General features: G+C 47.2%; 1 long non-coding RNA gene across 1 annotated transcript in view; it reads left to right on the top strand.

Moving 5' to 3' along the window:
- Positions 1-359: 359 nt before the first annotated feature.
- LOC129386681 (uncharacterized) overlaps positions 360-24,697 on the top strand; it is a 107,510-nt gene continuing 83,172 nt past the window's right edge. The window contains exon 1 of the long non-coding RNA XR_008613979.2: positions 360-469. This is a non-coding gene — a long non-coding RNA (uncharacterized lncRNA). The remainder of the gene's footprint in view (positions 470-24,697) is intronic.

Genomic DNA, 24,697 nt, shown 5'->3' on the forward strand with positions numbered 1-24,697 from the left:
ATGTGCTGCTACTCACGTGAGGGGCGATGCAGCAGCATAGCGGGCGACCGAGCCAGCCGGAGCAAGTGTCAGAACGTCGCAATGTCTTGCTCTAATTTGCCGACACACTGTGTCGTAACGTCGTACCACAGTGGAAACGAAACCGAAATTCGCTGCACGAATGACTTTTTTAATAACTTATTCACTGTGCTATGAAGCTCTAACATATTTTTTCCGGGTTTAAGAGCTACCAGATCTTCATTTAAAGGGAAAAAGAAGGCTCGGAAATATTGCTTTAGTACCACTTTTAAAATAATGATGTCAGCAGAAAGACTTCATCTTCAACGCAGGCGCACTTTCTCGTGGTGTCGCGAGCAGAATTCATTGTGGTCGGCGTTCGGGAAAGCCAGGTGGGCGTTTCGGGAACACACAATTTGACCCAACGTGCCACGCTACAACGACAACGACGCAAGAGGAGAGGTTCTGCCGGGTGAGCGAGAACATTTATTCGTGCGGCAATCGGCCGCTCTGTTGCACACTCGCTTTGCCACGTAACAAAGGCGCGATCACAGAAGTGACCTTAGCGAGTCAGCTGTAGAAGCAGTAGAACGAGTTTCTGCTTTGTGATGGGCTAGTTTGTGCAGGCTGGTTGGTTCGCGGTGGAAATAACAGGAAAATATCGAAAGAATCCACCAGATAGGAAACAACGAAGGAAAGAGCAGTTGAGCACGCGCGGTTGTGCCTCTCATACAGGAGAGTTATTGACGGCCATAGGTCTTCCTCTAGTATTATTTGATCACATAACCTGGGCGCCCTTCCGCATGCGGCCACATGCAGCTAAAGAGCGAGTTATTATTTTAAGCAAAAAATGAGTTCGTACAAAAGACGTATGTATGCTATGGATGCGGTCTTTTCCGGACGATATTTTTCGTTCCAGCGATAGTCACGAGCCACTGCACGAAGAAATGGATAGGCAATTGCGGGACAGTTATTTTCATTGCCTCGATTCTTAGCCTTGATCCTAATAACTTGATTCTTAGCCTCGATCCGAAGCCTCGACAACGCTTACTCCCAGCGGATGTCTGTAACCGATGCTTCCACACGCGCATCTTACCGCACAACAGCAAACGGCTCGACACGACAAAACATTTCTGAAACAACGCCTCAAAACGGCACGTGCTACAATGCAGAGCCAGCCAGCCATCACGTCCTTTCTTCGCATTCTTACTATGTTCTCTTAATCTGTCATTTAGACAGTGTGCCGTCTGGTCTACGTACAACGTAAGGAATTTGAACCTCTGCACAATCGCTGCAATTCACAAAGCACAATATGTGTCACTTGCTGCTAGCAACCTCTCTGTCAGAGGGAGAGTTACTCCACAACATCTCCATAACATATCTAACTGACAAAAGGTGGAAGGATCAGCCTTGTCATTTGTGCGTTCTGCTAGCTTTTGAAAGGTGTGAGAAAGCTTACGTAGGCAAAGAACAACAGCAAATCTTTTTACGGTCTCTTCGGTTGACTGGGGGTGTCTGCGCACTAACAGGAAACAACTCATTAAGCAGGAACCGAGGCGCAAATACTTGAACGTGAGGGGGACACCCACTTTGGAGAATCGAGCTGATTGACGCATGAAGCATCCTGTCATACTGTGGTCACACGACTACCTAAGCGCATTGCCAAAGCATAGGCTAACAATGCTTCTTTTCGCCAGCTTGGAAAGGGACAAGTTAAAAGGAGAAAGCTGTTTGTTCTCTCGAAACGAATACTTGCAGTGCATTCGCTCCTTAGTAAACAAACGTAATGCCAAGGTAACTTAACTGTTTCCCCGCGAAAGGTAGCTCATTGGTAAGGACGAGGGCTTGAAGCACTAAAAGGTACCTTGTAAGAGTTAAACTTGTTCTATTCACTGCTGTACATAGTACACCGGGTTGTAGTCAACTTACCTAAATATTATACGAACGGTGCTGTCATCTGGGCATCCAGAACACGCGCTGTCATAATTAGTTAAAAGAAATTAGTTGGAATGGTTGCAATGCAGAAACCAATAGAGACACCTTGAGGTTGGATGTCGGGTTTACAATACCATCGCATGAAATCCATTTAGGACAAACTGATAAAAGCTCAAAAATTTCGTTGATGGCTAACGTGCCGCATCCTTAAAATATATGCAGGCGAACTTTTCATTATATTCGCTAAGTCATTGGAGTAAAGAGTCATGTGGCAAGCAGTAATATGAGTTCTTAATTTCTACTGTGAAAGCCTTACCGATTTGATCACTGAGATGACTCGCAATGTGTAAGGCATTCGACATTTTTCGCGAGGAAGGGGCTGTGAAGTTTGAATACCTTAGCTTTCCTTGCAGAAATGCTACCATTAAGAGCAATGGGCCAATTCCATTCCGGGGCAATTAGAACTTCCCGAACTTTCATTCCTTTCAATTCCTCAGAATGAGAAAGCATAGCCCATTCCCACTCCGGGAATGGCCGGGGCAGTGCAATTCCATTCCTGTAAATCCTCAGCGTAGGAAAGTCATCTTGGTAAGCATATTTAGTGCCAGCAAACAAGGACGGAAGGGAGACGACACCACAATGCGCGAACTTAAACAACTTGATTTTCAGGAACTACGCATATTTAACCCATGCATACACTGGGCCGCACCTCATACAAATCTTATAACCATCCAAAAAAGTCGTCTCCTTATCTCCTTAGATAAGGAGACGGCTTTTTCGGACGGATTTTTTGGGTGGTTAAGGTTTGGATGAGGTGGCGCCAATGTGCATGGGTTAAATAGGCGTATTTCCTGAAAATCAACTTGTTGAAGTTAGCGCATTGTGGTGTCGTCTCCCTCCCGTCCTTGTTTGCTGGCACTAAATATGCTTTCCATGTCAGTTTACGAACACGCCAAACAAATGGTAATGCATCTTGGTAGTTTTATCGAGCCACCGATTAACGCACCGTAAAGTTGATGTCATCAGATGCGTTAAGAACTGCAAGAATACGCACAATGCACTACCAAGGTCGAGGTATAGTAGCTTGGTGACACATCTCGTGCAGTACAACCACCCTACTAAGTCCCATACGGGCAGTTCTCTCGCTACCTATAGTATTTACATGGTCAGCATGTTTTAACGGCTTGTGTTATTTTAATAATGTTTAAGCTTAAGTGTGTTAACGCTAAAATGAGGACATAGCGTATTTTTGCTTCGGCGTCTTCGCGATTTTTAAATGCTGCAATAAAGGTCGCAAGCAGTGCAAGGTGCAAAAGGAAGCTTAATTTTGGTTTTATTCATCGAAATTTTGCAACAATATGTGATGAGATAAATGGATGCTTCGCCATTTCGTTTTGAAAACTTCAAGTGCAAATGTTGGCTGTTCAGGGGTTAGTTCTAAAAACAAAAAAGTCAGAAAAACAATTGCCTCCAACCTAACTATGTGTTGCACTTCACAAACATGAGCTGCTCGAAAAAGGTGTTTGACAGCCTATTTCGCTTCGCTGTCATTATCAGGGATGTCGTAGAAAACACGCGTTCCACGTCAGCTGACGCCGCATTCAGAGTAAAAACAGCCCTTTCGAGGCGGGAAAGCAAGGGAAAGCAGCTAGCGTTCACTTTCCGATAGGGCAGGGGCTTAACCGTGACCGCGCAAGTTCTCGCTGTAAAGTAAAAAGAAATTTCCCCTGCGATGGGATCCAGGTATGTTGTCTTGGTGGGCATTTTCATACTGTCTGATGTTTTCAGACATCAGTCTACTTGGCCTTGCTTCAGAGTCTGCATTCGCGACGGTGCTGGCGGGGTCCTGCCCTACCAAAAGAGGCCCCCTCCTTACCAACGCAGTACGCATCTGCTCCGCCGTTGCAGCTGAACACCAAGAAGATTTAAACCGTGGGTCTACGAAGGCACCTATAATAAAAAAAAAAAACAGAGTCAGTCCATGTGCTTGCCAACCGCTTCTCCAGGCTGCGCTGTAGGCCTTTCGCCGCCTCTTTGCAAAGAAGTCTGCCCTTGCTTAAAATTTCCGCAAGGGAAACTTCGATATTTCGCAACGCGAGAAGCAAAAGCCCGGCTGTCTCGTGCCTTTTCTGCAGCAACTCCGTGGCTTCCTCTACAGGGGAGAGAAGCTCAAGCAAATATGTCGCCAGCGTAAGTTCATATTTAGACAGTTTAGCCTTCTTGCACGCATTCAGAGTTTCTGTCAGGCCTGGATGACTCCAAAAAGTGGTAACGAGCTTTCTCATCATTCGCAGCTGCGAGTTCCACCTCGTCGCGTTGTGAGATTTCAAGTTAAGACCAGCGACATTCAACACTTCTTCTGTGTTTGTGATGCGTATAGATGCAACGATGGCGCCGAATGTTTGTGCGTCTGGCTCGGCATTCGGGTCCTAAAATAATGCGAGGACGACAACTACTGAATATTGCCACTGCAAGTACAGGTAGCGCAAACGGCAATCACGCAATGCAATATATTTTCAGAAAGTGAATGATGACGTATGTGATTGTACGGTATTGCACTCGGCGAAACACTGACGCTCCTCAAGAGTGCATTAGACAAAACAAAGTGGGCAGAGACACAGCCGTTCTCTCCGACGCTACGATAAATTGAGAGCGCTTAATGCATAGGTTGCACCTCCCTGCTCTTTAGAAATAAATGTTGTGCGCGTAGTGCCATGGCTATGGTACTAAGGCTGGCATTACCTTAATGAAATGGGCTTCGTATTTCAAATAAACATACTAGCAGCAGACTGCTGCCGCACTGACTGGTCTTATATGCGATGCAACTGTGTTTACGGGCAAAGCTATTTGTACTATACGGAATGACGTACGCTGGAGTTTATTTTCTCAGGTGGGGGAGGGGGGGTGCAATCCAAAAAGAAAGGAGAGGGACATCACGAAAGGAGAGAAAGAGTAATGAGTAATGAGCAGGAAATCAATTGACAAAAATAGCTTGAACAAGTAATCAATCAAACACAAATCCTTTAAAATGTAACTTCGGGACACCATCGGTGTTCTTTACATGATGTGCTAGTTTCGTTATTGTTTGTCTTTAGAGGTATTTCAGAACGGTTGATTGACGTGGTGAGAACAGACCTGGAAGTCGCGTAAGCATGGTGCCTGGCCTGCGCGGGAAAACGATCTGCAGCCACTATTGATGGGAAGCAGAGTGCGTGACCTTGGTCATGGCAGCAAATGCACCACGCTGTCCACGAATTTTGCTTCGACAGCCAGGAAGCCCTTCGTAAACCGCGACATCCTCACGCATAGCGCGGTACAGACGTACTCCGCGCCCGCCAAAGATGATATTTTGGCCTGCGGCGGAAAAACGATCTGCAGCCACTATTGATGCGAAGCAGAGTGCGTGACCTTGGTCATGGCAGCAAATGCACCACGCTGTCCACGAATTTTGCTTCGACAGCCAGGAAGCCCTTCGTAAACCGCGACATCCACACGCATAGCGCGGTACAGACGTACTCCGCGCCCGCCAAAGATGATATTTTGGTCTCCAGCGCTGACACCTTCCCGGCCAGGAACTCCTTTCTGAGGTCATCCCGCGATGGCAACTTGTAGCCCGCGACGGTGACCTGTTGAATCTGAAAGAACACAAAGTCGTTACTTCGATGAAAGGCGGCTTATAATGTTGTAAAGCTTTTTGTTACGAATAGTTTGCACGCCTCCTTCTCGACAACACGAAAGGGCTCCATGTCGGGGCAAATCATGTCGATTATGGGCGCCGTCAAGATCAGCCTTTCCATGAACAGGCACTGAGCTGCGTGCACCCAGCGGTGAAGGCCGACGTTATCTTCAGCTGGTTTGCCATCGCCTTATCTAATTGCGAGTACTCCCGTTCGGGCTCTCTTTTTAGGTGCCGAATCAAATTAGATGAAACTCCGACTACAGCATGTATAGCTTCGGAGCAAAGCTTGCAGCGTGCACCTTGTTTTTTTCTTCGTGGGTAATTAAAAAAAAATGTTTCCAATGTAGCACGTTGGCGGACTTACTGCGTGCGTGAGCCGCTGGGCGCAGGAGCCAGTGTGGCAGTGCGCCATGGAAGCGCTTTTTATTTGCAACAGAAGGCTGGGAAGGAGGGTGGTAGCACAGACAGCCTAGGGGAATGCTTCGAAGCACCGTCTGGCATTCACAGTATGAGCGAGCTACTAAATGAACCATTGGGCTTCCCTAGACTCCAACAGGCGCCACCCAGACCTCCCCTTCCACCCCTCCCCCGACCCTTGAACAGAGAGAACCTTCTTCGGCGCGAATCGTCGCGTCGGGGCTCGGGCAGGTGCCGCCGCAGTTACGTTGGCTCTCCTGCTTGGGCTGGCTTCCCGAACCAATGCTTTCAAAAGTTTATTCTCTCTCTGTCTCTCTATACAATTGATCAGTTGCGAAATTCTGAGAGCGGACTTGAAAGGTTTTGTTACTTGTTTCGGGAAGCCCTGTCTCGGAACACTAGTAATAGCAACGGCGGTACCATTCACCTCGATGTCCATGAGTAACCAAGAGCCTTCCTTGAAGTACGCATAAAAAAGATAATTTATACAAATGAAGACATCCATTCAATCTAACTTTGGCATTCAGGTACAAAAAATACTGCAATATTCTAAATTGTTCACTGAAGAAAGCTAAGAGAAGTTATTATGATAACGAGTTTGTAAGCGGCCAGAATACTGAAAAGAAATGGGAGTTGCTCAACGCATTCTTAAACCGAACAAAGTGTCAGAGTACAATGTCTAAAATTAATTATGATACTACACATGAAGACGAACTTCAAATTGCTAATGCTTTTAGTGAACTCTTTTTCGAAATTCACAATCAGCATCACGCGGGTGCTGAATGTAGCATGGATCGCGTTAATTTCTCGTTTTTTTCTTTTCCCTGTAATACCAGAAGAAGGTTTCACAGCGATTATGAACCTTAAGGATACCTCGCCCGGATTGGATGGCATGCATTCACGCCACTTAAAATTGGTATGCTATTTCATCTCTCGAACGTTGGCCAACATAATTAACAGCATCTTTAAAACTGAAATTTTTCCGTGCACCTTTAAGAACACAAAAGTCATACCCATTTTTAAGAAAGGTGATAGGCCTATTATTTCTAATTACCGACCTATTTCTATCTTATCCTGTGTTAGCAAAATAATTGAAGAGCTATTTGTTAGTCGCTTGAATAATTATTTGAAAAAGTTTAATCTCTTGAAAAACACCCAATTTGGTTTTCTTTCAGGTAGCTAAACTCACTTGGCGGTAATCTAATTAACAGACTACATTAATAATTCCTTTGACAAAGGACTTACCGTCGGTTCTGTACATTTAGATTTCTCGAAAGCTTGTGACACTATTAATCACATCTTACCAAAAGATTAGAAGCCTATGTAATAACAGGTCCTGCGTTAATCTTTTTAAAAAACTACTTGTGTAACAGAAAACTAGCCGTTTATTTATCGGGCAAGTTTTCAGACGCCAAAACAATTTATCAGGGGGCGCCACAGGTCTCCATTTCAGGGCCATTATTACTCATTCTCTACATAAATGACCTTCCGCAACACACTTCACTTTCACGATGTATGCTATATGCTAATGACACAACTATCTCACACACATATACATCTTTAACATAGTTAAGTCATAAATTAAACAGTGCGTCAGCTGAAATAGTTACTTGGTGTTTCAGTAATCACTTGATTTTAAATCCAAACAAAACTAAATACGTGGTTTTTCACTCCCCTCAAAGAAGACTACCATTTTCAGCTCAAGTTTACCTCTACTCACGTTTTATTTCTACAAGCGACTGTGTATCGCTTCTTGGTATCAACCTCGATCAACAAATAAAATTTCGCAAACATATTGCGCAAGTTAAGAAAAGAACTTCTTTCGATATACGAGCACTCATAAAATCTAGATCTTGCCTGTCTACTCCTGCTCTCCTTTCACTTTAATATGCATTCATTCGTAGTCATAATAATTACAAGTTTGCTGCTTATGGTAACATGTATCAGTGACACTTAACATCTCTTCAGCACCTACAAAACGAAACCCTGCGCATTATTTTTAACTTTAGCCACGATAATATTAATATCATACGCATGGAGAATAAATTGCTACGACTACTGACTTATTCGTACTCAACTTAATTACTATGCTTTTCAGATTGATTAATAAAGGTCTCAAGCACAATTTTATGTCCTTGGATTCCTTGAAGAATATTACCCAACTTGTTTTGCTCAGAAAAAACAATTTCTGACTGCCTAAAGCTCTTACTAATTACGGTAAGATGACGGTATACTTCGGCGCTATAACAATGCGGAATTCACTTCCCTACTCTATCAAAACATCATCATCTCTTATTGCATTTAAAGAAAAAAACACTTGAAACCCATCTTTTAAATAAATAATTCTGTTATGATTTATTTATTGCATTTACTCTGTTCTTTTGTTGGCTTGTTTCTTTCCTTTCTTCTTTCTAATTTATCTTTGTAATTATTTTGCGTGTAACGATGCACTATTACTTTTCGTGTTAACTTTATGTGCATGTTTTCAGTGTTCGTATGAATTTGTATTTGTCTATCAGATATTTTGTCATCATCATCATCAGCCTGGCTACTGCAGGGCAAAGGCCTTTCCCATACTTCTCCAACTACCCCGGTCATGTGCTAATTGTGGCCATGCTGTCCCTGCAAACTTCTTAATCTCATCCGCCCACCTAACTTTCCGCCGCCCCCTGCTACGCCTCGCTTCTCTTGGAATCCAGTCCGTAACCCTTAATGACCATCGGGTATCTTCCCTCCTCATTACATGCCCTGCCCATGCCAATTTCTTTTTCCTAATTTCAACTAAGATGTCATTGACTCGCGTTTGTTCCCTCACCCAATCTGCTCTTTTCTTATCCTCTTAACGTTACACCCATCATTCTTCTTTCCATAGCTCGTTGCGTCGTCCTCAATTTAAGTAAGCCCTTTTCGTAAGCCTCCAGGTTTCTGCCCTGTAGGAGAGTACTGGTAAGACACAGCTGTTATACACTTTTCTCATGAGGGATAATGGTAGCCTGCTGTTCATGATCTCAGAATACCTGCCAAACGCACCCCAGCCCATTCTTACTTTTGTATTATTTATGCCATCCCAAAACAGATTTATGTATATATAAACCTTGTTTTTTTGTACCCGTTTGTTCTGTTGGCTTGGTTAATTCTATATTTCTCTGGTAATTTCGTAATTTGTCTCCGATAGTCATGTATACAGAGGGTCTCGGTAGGGTCTTGTGACCTTGAGACCCTCTTCTGCACATCCTTCTTGTTGTAATCATGCTTAAAAAATAAGTGTTTTATTTGATTTGATTTGAGAGGACGCACAGTTAATGGTGTATGACTGGGCTGTGCTGACCTGCAGACCTTCGTCGACAGAGTTTCCAGGAAAAGCGTTGGTGTGTCTAGACAGATGAGACAGGGGGGACAGTATTGCGAAATGATTGTAGGGTGGAGGAGTACGAGGTGAGAGGGCGCGCAAGCTGGTATATGCTAAAGCTTGCTATGAACACAAGCATCGCGCCAGCGTCACTACGTATCAGAACTTAGAGAAGCGCTTTTTCGAATATTCGTCCGAGTCGCCGACGGCGACAGAACCAAAAAAGTTAAGGGTGAACTGAACACAGCAGTCGGTCGGGGTGAAAGCGCCACCAAGTTAAAATGAAATTACAAGGCGTAAGGGGGAGTGAGCTGCCGCCGTAGTTCCGCACACCGGATACCAACGGCATAGAGCCGCGATGACGCGAAGAATTGAGACAAACTTTGGAGAAACTCAGTCTATATAGACAGAATCGTAGTAGGCAAGTTGCTTTTAAATGTAGCATGCTTGTAATCAGCCAAGCTATTTTAAAGACACTGCTTTATTGCTAAATTCGACGCTCTGACTTACTAATGTTTAAACGTAGGCTGATTGGTTCTTCGGCATTATTTGACAAAAAAGAGCCTGTAGACGAAAAAGCGCTATGCTTTCGGAACAAGACGTAATCCCATTCCCACTCCATTCCAGACAAAATGCGCCTAATCCTATTCCCATTCCATTCCTCCAAGCGTTGTCGCCATTCCATCCGGGAGTCAAGAAAATGTGGAAGGATTCCGGAGTCATTCCAGTTCCGGAGTGTTAACACCGCAACACTGGCCATGTGTTTGTTTCCTAAAAAAATCACCCGTAAGGGTGATCTTATCGTAATAACAAAACACCATTATTTGTAGCTTCATTGGCTTTGCAGAGGATGATCAACTATTGTGGTACTTAGGAGCGAAACTGCTGTAGACATATTGGCAAAACATTTTCTTTTGAGTTAGAAACAGGAGCAACCGCAAGGCCTGATATCGTCGTGAGATTATACAGACGCATGCAGTTTGGCCCGGCCACTGTTGAGGCTACTTCCCAGTATGCTCAGCCCCTGTACCAGCAAAATTTCTGGCTTTCACTAACATCTTCGGATGCTTGCCTTAACGAACGCCTCATGTTAGGGTGTTGAGTTTCAGCGTAGCTGATTTATAAAGCTACGAAAATGGAAACGAGAAAGATCATAGGTAATGACCAATTTGGCGAATGCAGTATGGAATCAATAGTAACTAACGAGCGCACGATCGGGACGTCTTGCATTATCAGTTTACTGTTTTGCCCGATATTAACCCTCTAATGCCTAATGTGTGACATATGCTAGATCGAGTTTGATGTCTTAAAATGCTGAATAAAGCCAGGAAAATTTAATGCAAAGCCTATATTTGCATTACCGATATGCTGGAGTAACCTTTCTGCAGTGGATAGTTTAGCAAACTAATTACAAGTTCATTAACTATTGCAGGAAATACGTTATACCTGAAATTTTTTTTTCTACCGATGTGCTGAACATGGCCAGAAATAAAGCTCAGCAATTTGTTCAGCTTTTTCCTTGACGGGAAACTACCTTTGGGTAATACTTGGTTTAGGTCACGTGAGAGCGTGCGCAGACCCTACTGCACCGCTCGGGGACGATGTGAACGTGCAGTTGTCTTTCTCCAATTTTCTCCGTCCAAATTTTACTTCTAGTTTCAAACATTGTTAAAGTTCATTACGGACTCGACTAAAAAGCGAGAGAAGAATGACTAAACTCCGTATCCACCGCGCCGAAAGCCCCGCGAGTGAATTCATCGACAGACGACCGACGGGCTTCCTATTTGCTCAGCAGTGTAGTGATATTCAGAAACATTTCGGTATTCTGCTTCTTATCTATTCTCTTTTTCGTCAGAATGATTAAAATAGTTTGTAATTGTTCTCTTTAGAGCAGCAACACCTACTGGTATACAAGGTAGTATACAAATGCTATGCAGCGGGACAAAACCAAGGTATTGTTGTTTGCCGTCGCTGGCAGACACTCAGATAATTTTTTGCAATCCGCCTAATTAGATGATTAGTTATAATTCAACTTGTAAATTATTATTTTAGATGAAGAGTGTCAACGAGCAAATTGCAGAGCAACATGAGAGACTATACGTGCTACATAAAAGTGTTTTTCCTAGTTTAAAAGAAGCCCGTGAATACACGCAATATTGCCGCACGACTGGACGCTCGAGGCACGTTGCGTGTATTCGCTCGCATTTTTCAGCTTGGAAAACCACTTTTATGTAGCACGTATTGAGCAACAGAAAGCTGTATCGGTAGTTTCTCATGTACTACAATGTTATAATTCAGATTTTCATCTAATTATAATAATTGAGGAGTTGAACTATTGAGACCAGTTATATAATTAGGCGGATTGCAAAAAATGATTTGAGTATCTGCAAGAGACGCTAAACAACATTAACTTTGTTTGCTCCAGCTACGTAGCATTTGCATACTTTTAATATTTGGCTCAACTTACATGAAACACGCTGTAGAGCCGTCGAAAGAAGCTGGTGATTTTGCTGAATTGAGTGCAATTTTGCTAGCACGCGAGAATGCAAATAATCAAGTGAATGAGTAAACGAAAAAACTTATGCTGTTTTGCGCGAAGTAATTCGAAAATAGCTTTTACGAATTACGAAGTAAAATTATGTTTACTTATTACATTCTTGTTTATATTGTGACGGGAGCATAAAAGAAGAGAGAGGAAGAAGATCGCGAAGCGCTGGCTGCTGCGTGTTGTTACTAGTCAGCCATCTTAACCCCATTGACTCTGCTTGTACATACATTGTAAATACAGTTTTATACTCCCCATCCCCTTAACATACTGGTGGGAGATGCGCGGTACCACGTCTGGAAACGGCGCTCCGCAGTGGACGTCGCATCACCATCCGCCCCATGTATGACGGTGAGCACTTGGGATCAACGTCACTGCCGTCTCCAACGTCACCATCGCCCGCTACGTCGCTGTCCCCTTCGGTTGTGGTTGTCCAACCCAAGGATCTCGGACCTTTCTGTGGGACTGATGGCGCCGACGTTGAAGAGTGGGTTGCTGTGTGCGAAAGTGTCAGTGGAATCAACAGATGGGACTTTACGCTTATGCTAGGTAACCTGTTGTTCTACCTAAGAGGCACGACAAATGTGTGGTTCGAAAACCATGAAGAGGAGCTGGCCAGCTGGGAACAATGCAGAGAGAAGTTGACAGAGTTGTTTGGCAAACTAGGCGGCCCTAAAATTTCCGCAAAGCAAGAAGCGGCCTCACGTGCCCAATCCCCCTCGGAGTGCCCAATCTCCCACGGAGTATATCCAGGACTTGCAGGTGCTTTGTCGTAAAGCCGATCACGACATGACAGAAGCTGCGAAGGTAGGGCATGTACTCAAGGGAATTGCTGATGACGCCTTTAACCTGTTCATATGCAAAAGCTGCTCTACAGTTGATTCTATAATCAAAGAGTGCCGACAATTCGAGCAGGCCAAAAGCCGACGCGTCCTGCAACCATTAACCAGACTTCCCAATACTGCCGCAACGTTGACGTGTGAAGATCAGCCCGCACAGCAGCATGCGTCGCCATCAGATGACGTGGTGCGAATCGTTCGACGGGAAATGGACGCGAGCGCACCCGCAGCTTCCTGTTCGCGTAGCCCTGATGCTGCCCCTTTTTCAGTTAGCCTCGTCCAAGCCATCGTTCGACAGGAACTTGGAAACATTGGTCTACATTCTGTCTGTGCTGCCGCCAATCATCGAGCCAACGAACGCCCTTGTATTTATGCTCCACCCCGGCGCTTCTCTCCGCGTTATCACAAAACGACTGAGTGGAGAACCGCGGACGACCAGCCGATATGTTTCACCTGTCGCCGCATTGGTCATGTCGCCAGATACTGTCGCAACTCGTGGCCCTCAAGACCTCGCACGCCGACCAACCTGAGCTGTTTTAATGCAAATGCCCGCATTGCTTCGCCCACCGCCGAGTCTAACAGCGCCAATAACTCTGCTAAGAGCACGTGGTACAGTCGCTCACCATCGCAGCGCGGACACCAGTCTAGTCCGTCTCAAACACGTCGCCCATCTTCCCGTTCCCCGCAGCCACGTCGCCTTTCGTCCCCTGTGGCTTTTGGCCGCACCCTTCCGGAAAACTAAGAAATGCAGCCCTCGGACGTGGTGCTAAATTGCCTACTACTGCAGCAAATCCTCTGTCAGCGCCCACAAGAAGTGTAATTGACGTTAAAATAGACGGCGTACCTCTTCCAGCACTCGTCGACACTAGAGCTCACGTATCTGTGATGAGTGCTAGCCTACATAGACGTTTAAAGAAGGTCCTCATTCCAGCAGCTGCCCGAGTGCTTCTTGTGGCCGACGGCGGCATGCTGGTTTTTCTTGGAATGTGTACTGCGCGTTTAGTATAGCCGGCCGCCCTACTTCTGTTCTCTTTGCTGTGATCGAGAACTGCCCTCACGCCGTTAACCTTGGATCGGACTTTTTTATCCCATCATTCCGCTCTCATCGACATCGCAACTGGCGTTCTTCAGTTGGAACTGCCTCAAGTCATCGATGCCCCGAGCACCGCTCCACCGCAGTTGTGTTCGCTTCAATATGTGCGTCTGTCACCTGAGGCAGTCACTTACGTCGCTTTTACCGCACAGCCACAGATTCCTGACGCTGAATATGTCCTTCGCCCCATCATGGACGTGCTTTGGAACCAGAACGTTGCTCTTCCGCATGCGCTGGTGACGAATACTAATAACGGCGTCGTCCTTCCGCTTCTGAATTTCAGCCTGTGCCCTCAAGTGCTTCCAGCCGGCATGTTCTTGGCCAGCGTTTCTAATACTTCTGAATTTGACATTGAATGTCTGAATGACGAGAGCGGTTTCTTAGCACCAATTAGAGCTCACAGTGCTGGTTCCCTAACGGATGACTTCGCGAAAATGATTGCCCCTTAAAGCACCTCTGCACAGGCCACCAAAATACGTGCCCTCCTCGAATCGTACCGTGACATCTTTGATTTCGGCGACAGGCCTTTAGGACAAACATCTGTTGTTCACCATCGCATCAGCACTGGAGACCCGAATCTTATTCGTCGGTGTCCCTATCGTGTATCGCATGCTGAACGTAGAGTCATCCAATCAGAAGTGGACAAAATGCTCCACAATGGGATCATCGAATCAACAGCCAGCCCGTGGGCTTCGCCTGTCGTCCTTGTGAAAAAAAAAAAAAGATGGTACTTGGCATTTTTGCGTCGATTATTCCCATTTAAACAAGATCACCCGAAAAGACGTCTACGCACTACCACGCATCGATGACGCCTTGAACTGCTTGCATGGAGCTAAATACTTCTCGCCCATCGATCTTCAATCCGGCTACTGGCAGATTTCAGTTGATGAAATGCACCGCGAGAAGACGGTCTTCATCATGCCGGATGGCTTATATCAGTTCAAAAGTCATGCCCTTCGGCCTATGCAATGCTCCTGCGACATTTGAACGTATGATGACCTCTCTTCTGCGAGGCTACAAATGGACCACCTTGACGACGTTATTGTTTTTCCCCCACGTTCGGCAGCCACATTACCCGACTCGCTGCCATTATTGCGGTCTTCTGAAAAGCCAGCCTTCAACTGAACTCCACGAAGTGTCAATTCGGGCGCCGTCAGATTACCGTGTTGGGACACCTCGTTGACGCATCCGGTGTTCAACCAGACCCAGAAAAAGTTCACGCCGTACGCAGTTTCCCTTTGTCACGTTCTGCTTCTGATGTGCGCTGCTTCATCGGCTTCTGTTCTTAATTTCGCTGTTTCGTCAAAAACTTCACCGACGTTGCTCGGCCTTTGACAGATCTTCTAAAGAAGAACGCACCATTCTCATACTTGCACACTTTGATCCATCTGCACCGACCGAAGTCCACACTGACGCCAGCGGCCACGGCATCGGTGCTGTTCTCGCCCAACAGCTGAATGGTACCTAGTGCGTGATAGCTTACGGTAGCCGCCTGTTGTCACCTGCTGAGAGAAATTACTCCATCAACGAGCGGGAGCGCTTGGCTTTAGTTTAGGCTGTCGCGAAGTTCTGGCCATATTTATACGGCCGCACGTTTCGGACCTTACAGACCACCACGTCCTCTGCTGGGTGTCTTCCCTCGGGGACCCCACAGGACGGCTTGATCGTTGGGCTTTGTGGCTCAAGGAATTTTCATTTATAGGCAATTACAAGTTTGGACGCCTCCACGAGGACTTTGAATGCCTCTCTCGTCACCCCGTGGATCCCTCTTATCCTGCTGTGCATGATCCGGTGACCTGAGTGATGGCTGTTGCTGACATGACCGACATGCACGCTGAACAACGCGACAAATCCTTACAATCCATCATCGCCGGAGTACAATTTGGCAGCACTGACACCACGTGCTGCATGCTAGTTCTGCACTACGGCATCCTCTACCGCCGCAATATCAACCCTGACGGCCCTGATTTGCTCCTTGTCCTTCGTCGTCATCTGCGATCCGTCGTTCTCGAACAACTTCACGATGTACCGACGGTGGTACACCTTTGAGCTTGCGTACATACGACCGCGTACGACGCCGGTCTTCTTGCTGGGTGTCTACCGCTGAGTGCGTCATTATGTCACAACTTGGGAATTGTGTACTTCGTCGTAGCGGCTAATAGTAGCCCACAAAGCAGAGCACTGAGTGTGGATATGGTAAAGAAGGTTTCCTACATACTGTCTCGTCACCCACCGAAAATTTCCCGCCGTGCTACTGGCCATTCCTAGAAAATTGTATATGTGACGCCCAGCCATTTGCAACACCAACATTGTTTTGCGATGGGAGAATCCAGGTGAGGGACAGGGTGGTTATGGAGATAAAGACACGCTATTTTCTGCAGTAACTTAGGAATGCATGAATGAATGCTTTCATTTATGAGAAAAAGGAGGAGCAAGCATCAGTGGAAGCACGTCTCAGCAGATTGGGAAAGAAGTGGGGGACAAAGAGGAAAGCGGGGGCCCGGGTGGCAGGCGAAGTCGCAGCTAAGGGGCGAGAGAATATAAGCAAGAGTTGGCTTATATTCTTATTAGCGAAACCTGTTGAACTCCGGTGTAGATGTGTGATGTGCCGAGTAAATTATCGGAGTCACCGCCCAGCATCCGTCCTTTGCGGCAGTATAAGCTCCCGCCGTTCTTGGTAACAAACCTTTACTGAAACCAATCTTCGCAATTACTTATTCATCAGCCATGCCTTGCCGCGTATTCCTTAGTGGCAGGGTCTGGGGATTACAACTACGCTGTCCCGACAAGTTACGACCATAACGTGACGCTTGCGGTTACGGATGCCATACTCGTGACTCTTACTATACTACTACTATACTGCGCGAATACTATAAACATGGGTTTACTGCACAAGTTAGTGAACACACATTTTAGAACCGCGTTTTTTGCCATACATACGCTCAACGCAAGCACCATTGCAGCATGTTACGATGCGCGTCCCTTCAAGACAGAGACGCGAAGGCAAACATAAGAACGCGTTAGAAGACAGGGTCTTGGGCCTCGTGCCAAACATATCCAAGCCAACAATATGTTAACAATCATGCCGTTGTTCCTATGCAAGGAGGTTGTGTATTTAAACTTCTGGAGTGACAGTCCAATCCGCCACCTACGGGAGCGCGTGAAGCCGCCGGGGGCCACATTTTTAGAGGAAAAGGAGCGCGGCCACAGTACGTGGCTTCGATATACGTGCGACGCAACCTGTGCTTGCGGTTCTGTGATGAAAAAAATAAAATGAAACCATTTCAGGAAGTATATCAGTCCGCCACTGTGTGTCGCTGTTGTCAAAAATAAAATGTCATGGGGTTGGGTGCCTGGTGTCCTATGTACAATATGTTGCGAGAACTGAAAAACACTCGTTTCCTGTTTTCTTCATTTAGTAACCTGCCACGTGCATCGGCACTGTGATGCCCGTTCGTCGATACTTGGTGCCAGCCCGTATTGAAAAAACGACATGACCTCGATATATTGTTGCGGTGAAGAGAAGGAAGAAGTTGAATTAGAAGAGAGGAAGACGAAGTCTGGCAGTTGCCTGAATGCCATATAGCTCTGTTGTAAATATACATTATTTTATACTCGTGGGCCTGCTTTCTTCCTGCAACATTTTGGTGGAGGTGCGGGGTACAATCACGGAACTTCGCAGCGGACGTCATCTACCTGCCGCCACAATGGCAAATCAACCGACACAAGCGACAACGCGTCAGCAGCCCGTCCCAACGGTCATCCTCACTCATCCACGGGACCCAGGGACATTTTGTGGCACGGACAACGCCCACGTCGAGGACTGGCTTACGATGTACGAGCGAGTGTGCGACAACAACAGGTGGGATCCAACAATGATGGTAGCAAACATGATATTTTATCTAAGAGGAACTGCGAAGCAATGGTACGACACACACGAAGCTGACCTAACGAGCTGGGATGCCTTCAAAGAAAAAATGTGAGAACTGTTTGGCAGACCTGTCGGTCGTCAGCTGGCAGCAAAAAAAGAACTCGCGTGCCGCGTTCAGACGTCCACAGAATCCTATGTCATGTACATACAGGGTGTGCTGGCCCTCTGTCTCAAGGCTCATAACAACATGACCGAGACAGAAAAGATTGGTCACATACTGAAAGGTATTGCAGACGATGCCTTCAATCTCCAGATGTGCAAGGATTGTGCCTCTGTGGATGCAATTATAAAGGAGTGCCGGTGCTTCGAACAAGCGAAGGGCCGCCGCGTCGCTCAAGCTTTCGACCGATTGCCCAATACCGCCGCGACATCTTCTTGCGAAGACCCGCCACGGTTCGTTCAGCCCACAGGACCGGAAGATATCACGCGCATCGTTCGCCGTGAGCTTGAGGCCATGGCTTCGGCTGCAGTTCGTTCCGACTGTCGGGAAAGCGTGCCCGCTATCTCCCTTATGCAAGCGGTCGTTCGGGAGGAAATAGCAAGTTTGGGCATTCCATCTCTCTGCTAGGTCCACCATACAAACACCTACCAGATTTCTCCGGCCGCTCGCTCCCAGACGCAAAGCTTTCCGCCACTCCGTCGCAACCCAGATGACTGGCGCACAGCGGATGATAAACCCATCTGTTTTAATTGCTCCGGTATTGGATACATCGCCCGTCATTGCCGCAACCACTGGTCGTCGCCTCCTCGATGGTCGTCTCCGAGTCACTACCGCCAAGTACCAGACAATCGTACTTTCTCGCCCTACACGCCGACTCGGAACATCAACGCCGACAGTGTTCCACCAAGATCCAGCCGCTCCCCGTCTCCGCAATGTCGTAGGTCCCGTTCGCCTCTCGTTCACCGCTCTTCGTCCCCTTCTGCAACCGGTCGCTTCACTTCGGGAATCTAGGCGGTGCAGTTACCGGAGGTGAAGCTGCAACTCCGACCCGGCCCACAAATCCTCTGTTGACCCTGCCTACATGTGGAAACCTACTGGACATTGAAGTTGATGGCGTTGCTGTTAGATCTCTCGTTGATACAGGAGCGCACCTTTCAGTTATGAGCGCTGCTCTCCGCCAAAGGCTCAGAAAGGTTCTGACACCCGCCGTACCGGGCACTGTGCGAGTCGCCGATGGGAGTACTTTACCTGTCCTTTTAATGTGCACAGCACGTGTAACCATTGGGAGCCATTATACCGTTGTTCTATTTATCGTTCTTGAACACTGTCCGCACGAGCTAATTCTCGGCCTCTACTTCCTTTCGAAATACTCTGCCGAAATTGACTGCTTCGCAGGTGTTGTACAGTTATATCTGCCGCTTCCTGCCGACGCGGCAACTTGTGCTTCACACCGCTTATGTTCTGCTGAGTTTGCAAGGCTGTCTCCACAAGCGGCTACAAATGTCCTCCTGACGCCCTGTCCTCCCGTACCTGATTGCGATTACGTCGTGTCGCCGCTTACTGACGTGGTTTTTTCGCGCAATATTGCCCTGCCGAGCACCTTAATCCGGATCCGCGAAAACTGCACTCGCGTGCCCATCCTCAATTTTGGATTTTCGTCGCATGTGCTGCCACATGGTATCTCCATAGCGCATATCACTCCTTTGGAAGAATTTGAGGTTTCTTCTCTGACCTCTGAATCCTTCCTCAGTACCAACGGACCTTTGTCACCCACTCCTCCGTACTCGACGCCCGCGGACGATGTTTCTAAGATGATCACCCCTGACCTTCCTTTCGAGCAAACAGCAGCTCTTCGTCACCTCCTGTCATCTTATCGCGACATCTTTGATTAGGACGACCGTCCACTTGGCCAGACATCTGTTGTCACGCATCGCATCAATGCCGGTGACGCCAGCCCCATTCATAGGCGGCCATATCGTGTCTCCGCAACAGAAAGGGCCATCATACAGAAAAAGGTAGACAGGATGATGGACAAAGACATCATTGAACCTTCCAGTAGCCCGTGGGCGTCACCAGTTGTCTTAGTAAAGAAAAAACACAACTCGTGGCACTTCTGCGTTGATCACCGTCACCTCAACAGGATAACAAACAAGGATGTTTATCCCCTGCCTCGCATTGATGAAGCTCTTGACTGCCTTCACGGATCCCAATACTTTTCATCCATTGACCTCCGCTCCGGCTATTGGCAGATTAGCGTCGATGAGATGGAGCCCGAGAAAACCGCCTTCGTCCCACCGGACGGTCTGTACCAATTTAAAGTCATGCCCTTTGGTTTATGCAATGCGCCAGCTACATTCGAGCGAATGATGGACTCTCTCTTGCGCGGCTTGAAGTGGTCTACATGCCTCTGTTACCTCGACGATGTGATTGTGTTTTCGCCGAACTTTGAGAGCCACCTGCGGCGCCTCACAACCATATTCTCCGTGTTTCGCAAGGCTTGCCTTCAGCTAAACTCCTCCAAGTGCCATTTCTGTCGCCGTGAAATTAACATGCTCGGCCATCTCGTAAGTGCCGCCGGAATCCAACCTGATCCACAGAAAGTTCTCGCCGTGCGAAATTTTCCTGTACCTTGTTCAACAAAGATGTCCGTAGTTTTCTGGGCTTATGCTCTTATTTACGGCGATTTTTGAAAAATTTTGCCGACATCGCTCACGCTCTCACTGACCTTCTTAAGAAAGACGTCTCTTTCTCTTGGGGACCACTGCAGGAGAAAGCGTTCTCTACCCTGATTGAGCGGTTTACAACTTCCCCAATTCTGTCACACTTTGACCCTTCTGCGCCCACTGAAGTACGAACTGACGCGAGTGGTCATGACATCGGCGCTGTCCTCGCTCAGCGTCAACAGGGCCAAGACCGTGTCATCGCTTACGCTTGCCGCCTTCTTTCCACGGCCGAGCGAAATTACTCCATTACTGAGAGAGAATGTCTCGCGCTCGTATGGGCGGTCGCGAAATTTCGGCCGTACCTTTTCGGTCGGAGGTTCTGCATCGTCACCGATCATCACGCCCTCTGCTGGCTCTCCTCTTTGAAGGGCCCAACTGGACGACTTGCACGTTGGGCATTGCGTCTACAAGAATATACATTTTCTATTATGTATAAGTCAGGGCGCTTGCATAAGGACGCTGACTGCCTGTCCCGCAATCGCGTGGGTCGACCGGACAATACAGTTGCAGACTCGGACATCAGTGTTCTATCCCTCTCCGGCTTCCTCCATATTGGCGACGAGCAGCGCAAAGACCCTGTTCTTCGAACACTTATGGAACGCCTAAGCTCCTCGCCCAACGACCCGTCCCTTCGGATGTTCACCTTGCGCGATGGGACTTTATACCGTCGTAGCATTCGTCCTGACGGCCCGGAGCTCCTCCTAGTCGTTCCCAAGCACGTTAGACTCGCCGTGCTCCAGCAATTTCACGATGCTCCTACTGCTGGACATCTGGGCATCACTCGTACATACGACCGCCTGCGGCGCTGCTTCTTCTGGCCCGGCATTTATCGCTCTGTGCGCCGTTATGTCGCTTCTTGCGACCTGTGTCAGCGCCGGAAGATGCCTGCTATGCCTCCCGCTGGTTTGCTGCAACCAATAGATATCCCTACAGAGCCCTTCTTCCGTGTGGGCGAAGACCTCCTGGGCCCCTTTCCAATTTCCATCAAAGGAAACAAATAGGTTGCTGTAGCAACAGATTATGCCACGAGATATGCCATCGCGCGAGCGCTACCAACCAGCTGCGCTACAGATGTCGCCGACTTCTTACTATACGACGTCCTCCTGCACCACGGCACCCCTCGCCAGTTGCTTACGGATCGCGGCCGCTACTTTCTATCGAAGGTCGTCGATGATCTGCTCCGCTCCTGTTGTACAGAACACCAGATTGCTACCCCGTACCACCCTGAAACGAACGGCCTCACCGAGCGACTCAACCGCACGCTAACTGAAATGCTGGCCATGTACGTTTCCGACGATCACCGCGACTGGGACGTCGCTTTACCGTACATAACTTTCGCAGACAACTCGTCCCGTCATGATACTGCCGGATTTTCATCATTTTACCTCTTGTATGGCCGCGACCCCACCCTGCCAATTGACACGTTGCTACCTTCCGCAGTACAATCACCCAGCACTGGTTACGCTCGCGATGCTATTGACTTAGCCGCCCAGGCCCGACAAGTCACCCATCATCGCCTCACAGTCTCGCAAGCTTCTTAAAAGCGACGCTACGACCTTCGGCACCGAGACTCCCATTTTTCACCTGGTTCCCTTGTCGTTCTCTGGACGCCTTCACGTCGCGTCGGTTTGTCGGAAAAACTACTTTCGCATTATTCTGGTCCGTACCAGATCTTACGCCAACTGTCCGACGTGACATACGAGATCGCCCCACTCGGTCAGCCTTCAGTGGCTCCCAACGTCACTAGCGATATTGTTCACGTCTTCAGGCTCAAGCCCCATGTCCCCCCATTCAGTGAGGCTCTATAACTTGCACCGGGACGGAGCTACTCCGCCGGGAGGGTGATGTTACGGTGAAGAGAAGGAAGAAGTTGAATTAGACAAGAGGAAGACGAAGTCTGGCAGTTGCTTGAACGCCATATACCTCTTTTGTAAATATACAAAATTTTATACCCGTGGGCCTGCTTTCTTCCTGCAACATTATAGTATCCTTATGCCATTTCTTAAATAAAATCACTATTTGTGTAAATGAGCGTTTTTGGTTTACACCTAGAAAACAAGAACGAAATATTCAACGGTAGGTCTGATTTTTGTCCGGCATTTCAGTTCTAGCTGAAAAGAGTCGGTGAAAGCAAATTTACAATAAAGCTAAGGCTACCCACAATCTGCACGCAGCCACAAGCCTACATGCGCTCCAATGAGAATAACCTGCCAAAGTTAAGGTCATGTGTGAGCTGGCGGCTCAAGCAATCCTTACTTTTTTTTTCGTTTCTGCATCCGTTCTGCCTGCGTCTGCGGCAAAAACGTGAAATGGGAAGGCAGATAAACAGAAATTGGTGGAAGCAGGTGGTAGCAAAATGGTTAGCGTGCCCATCTCCCAAATGCAAGATGGTGCATTTGGGAGATGGGCTCGAATCCCGGTGGTTTGTTTGTGAAGACAGCTTTCTGTGCTCTCTGGTGACTGCGAAGCTCAATGAGGCGGCATCCTGACGACAACAGTCGCCTTCAACGTAACAGAATAAGCGGGCGTGCAAGGTCACTCCTAAAGCCGAAAGCACATTCAGAGGAAATACACTATGCTCTTGTCGACAAAAAAACAACAACAAAAAAAACATGATGAGTAACGAGCGCTATTGTTTAGCGAGGCTGTAGGCGGATAATGTCACCATAGACAGGACCACGCTCCAATCCCGGTGCTCAGCAGAAAGGTACATCGACAGCATGTCAGCTAGCGTGTAATCGATACTTCATTAAGGTCGTTGCGTGTTTGTATTGTGTCTAGCAGGAGCGAGTAGTGTAAGAGATGACACTGGAGAGAAGGCGGTGAGAGATGTCCGCGAAAAGTAATTGAGGATAGCCATATTGAATGTCGACGCGATGTTGAATAAAGCCTGCGACTTCAGTTGCTCAGCCGCCAGAAAGGCTTGAATGGTAGCATAGCGCTGGGCGTATTTGGTAACCACAACGATAAACACACACTTTGCGAAAGTAAACAGAGGAAAGGGACGTAGTGATTTGGCCGCCCTTTTCGATCTCTGGCATAATTTGAAAAATGAATGTGGCGAAGTATGACGCACAAATAGTATATGTCAACCCAAATGAATCAGCGTGGTCATACTTGCGCGACACGCCATGGTGGCCTGCCACCAGGACATCATGAATTTGCAGCGATGAGAGTTTTCATTGGGTACTTGAGAATAAAAACGAGCACATCAGAGACGTCCGAGGGACAATTCTAGGGTACAAAAGCACATCGCCCCCGCCCCCGCCCCTCCAAAAAAAAAATCATGAATATAGGCTTACGAATAGGGACATCATAAGATCGAGCACTACGGCGCTTGTTGATCTTGTTTAGGATGACGTCAACATTTCACTCAGTATTTATTTCTGAGAAAATGAGTTGAAGTTCCGTTTATTTGCATCACAATGGCAGGCGTAATCAGGCAAACATTGACAACATTTGATTAGAGAGTGCCTGTCTACTCTGTGGAGAATAGGTTTGACAATGACAACAAACACAAAGCTTTGCTTACATCGATTCGCACATACATGGGACCCGCACAATTTTTTTACTGTCAATTTAAATGCTTAAGAATGGCGCTCATCAACGCAATATTTCCATTCATAGTGAGCAAAAGTGGTTGTCGTATCCACAGCAAAATTGATTTAAATGGCTTTAATCCCACAGACATTATATCATTGCCAACTTCCGTGGGATTGGAGTGGTCAAAATGGGATACAGTTGACAGGGAAATCAGAAGGTTGATGAACGGCAAGAAGGCGGAAGCTTGCACAAGACCTCAGGGACATAAAATGACTTTTTGCGCAGCTTGGTCAGGGGGCCACGCAATGGTTTCCACGTCTATTAAAAATCCTCCAAGATATGAACAGAGGCCGACAAAAATGCCGGCACTTTGGGAAAGGTGAAACCACTGGAAATTTCAGGACAGCATTAGCCTAAATATAAAAGATGACTTAAATATAAGAAACCATAAGGTTGACAGGGTGGCCATATTTTGGCACAAATAAATTGGCTGTTGAAGCAGTTCAGCTGAAACGCAATGGTGCGAAATAAGGCGAGAATGTCGGCAGGTGTTGAACGAAGGTCAAGTAGGTTCTGTGGCCGACGCCAGCGCTCGGCAGCTGTCAAGCGACTGCACGCATTAGCGAGATGCCTGGTCGTCAGTAGTTACAGTATGATTCGGGTCTGAAATATTGGACGCGGATGAATACAGTGCACTCTACGGTG

This window comes from Dermacentor andersoni, chromosome 4, assembly GCF_023375885.2.
Source record: "Dermacentor andersoni chromosome 4, qqDerAnde1_hic_scaffold, whole genome shotgun sequence".
Classification (NCBI taxonomy): domain Eukaryota; kingdom Metazoa; phylum Arthropoda; class Arachnida; order Ixodida; family Ixodidae; genus Dermacentor; species Dermacentor andersoni.